Source organism: Arachis ipaensis, chromosome B8 (assembly GCF_059453495.1).
Source record: "Arachis ipaensis isolate K30076 ecotype BB chromosome B8, ASM5945349v1, whole genome shotgun sequence".
In the NCBI taxonomy this organism is placed as follows: Eukaryota; Viridiplantae; Streptophyta; class Magnoliopsida; order Fabales; family Fabaceae; genus Arachis; species Arachis ipaensis.
The window spans coordinates 58863016-58864962 of NC_142443.1; the positions used below are offsets into that span (position 1 = coordinate 58863016).

The following is a 1947-nucleotide window of genomic DNA, read 5'->3' on the forward strand; positions in this document are numbered from 1 at the left end:
GGTTGGTTCTGATTCTGCTATCTGTTGTTGTTATTCCACCTCTGATTTCCATTGTTGTCTCTGCCTCCTCTGTTATAGTTGTCCCTCCAGCCATGGTTGGAATCATCTCTCCGGCCCTGGTTGGATTTGTCCTGCCACCCCTGGTTATAGTTCCCACCTTGGTTGTAGTTGCTGCCTTATTGATTGTATCCTTGATTCGGGCAGTCATAGAAGTTATGAGTGGCTGCCACAGTGTTGTCTTCTTGTTGGAGCTGCGGACATTCATCAGTATAATGACTATAATCAGCACAGATTCCGCATACTCTTTGTGGGACCAATTGTTGGCTTTGTTGTGGTGGGGGAGGCTGAGCTTGTTGTGCTTGTTGTTGACTTAACTGCATCTGCTTCAGTAGGTTGGTCATTTCACATATACTCTGTGTAAGAGCAGTAGTCTCACTGCTAGAAGAAACTTCTGCAACAGCTTTTGAGTGGTTGTTCTTATGCCTGTGATTCCTAGTAGACTCAGCTAAGTCGCTGATTAGTTGCCTTGCTTCATCTGTGATCTTGTACTTTTTCAGAGAACCATTACTAGCACCATCCAGTGTAGTTTTATCCTGAGGCTTCATGCCTTGAGTGAAGTAGCTGATCAACACTAGCCTGTCAATCATGTGATGGGGGCATGCGTCCAGAAGGTTCTTAAAACGCTCCCAGTACTCATAGAGAGTCTCCGATTCACCTTGAACAATGCAGGAGATCTCTTTCCTCATTCTATCTGTAACTTCAGCTGGAAAATATTTTTCCAAGAATTCTCTCCTGAGCGTATCTCAGTTGGTAACAGTCACTTCAGGTTGGGAGTAGTACCACTCCCTCGCCTTTCCCTCAAGAGAAAATAGGAAGGTGGTTAACAGAATAGAAGTTTCATCTGTACCATGACGCCTAATAGTAGAACAGGCTGTCTGAAAATTCCTAAGGTGCTTGATAGGCTCCTGAGCAGGTAAGCCATGAAACTTAGGCATCAAATTGATTAGTGCAGTCTTCAGTTCAAAATCTGCAGCCAGAGTTGGGTGATGCACTTGATACAGCTGCAGTGTAAAATCTGGGGCTCCAGCCTCCTGGAGTGTAATCCTCCTAGGTGCTGCCATGTTACCTACATGTGAATCAACTGAATCAGTAGTAAAGGAGCTTGTTTCGCTCTCAGATGGTGGTTTAGATTCGCCCTCAGATGAGACTGGTGAATCGATAACAATAACTTCACCATCCTCAGAGGCTAACCGACGTCGAGCTCGCCTAATACGTGAAAGAGTTCTTTCAATTTCAGGATCAAATGCGGCTAAGCTCGGATCAGCCAGTGAACGCGTCATTCAATGAGAAAAACATATAGCTCATGGTAACAAAATAAAAATAAAATTTTCAAATAAAAATCAAAATATGTACACTAATTAATAATTTAACACACTATTGCAACTCCCCGGCAACAGCGCCAAAAATTGACGAGAGGGAAGAAGTCGGCTAATTAAGAAATCAATATAGGGAATATGTTGTGAGTATAGTTTTTAACCAGCTAAGATCCGCCTCATCAATTTAGAAAAGTTGTCACAAAAGTTTAGAATAAAATACTGGGAGTATGAGTCCCAAGTCGTCTCCCAACGAGTTGCTAGAAAGGGTGCTAATTTATTAACCAGGAATTTTCGAGAGATTTTTGAGAGTTAAATGACAGAAAAATAAATAATTGTAATTAAAATAAAATTATATATCTTAATTAAAAAGCCTTGACTGGGGGAATGATTAATTGGAAGTTCTATCCTTGTTGGAATCTTCTCAAGTGTAGTATAAAAAGGTTGTTATTTTTACTTAGTTAACCCTTACTAAATAAAGGAAAGTCAAGTGATTGAGCTAACTCTTATTCGCAAATCCTAGTCCTCTCCCTTGGGAAGGTCTAGCATTAGTAAATACAAAATTAGCCAACAA

The 1947-nt window shown here is 41.0% G+C and overlaps 1 non-coding gene across 1 annotated transcript; it reads left to right on the forward strand.

Moving 5' to 3' along the window:
• Nucleotides 1–642: 642 nt before the first annotated feature.
• On the forward strand, nt 643–749 carry LOC148548244 (small nucleolar RNA R71). Its single transcript, XR_015897983.1, has one exon. It is a non-coding gene; the product is annotated as a small nucleolar RNA R71 (small nucleolar RNA).
• Nucleotides 750–1947: the final 1198 nt, after the last annotated feature.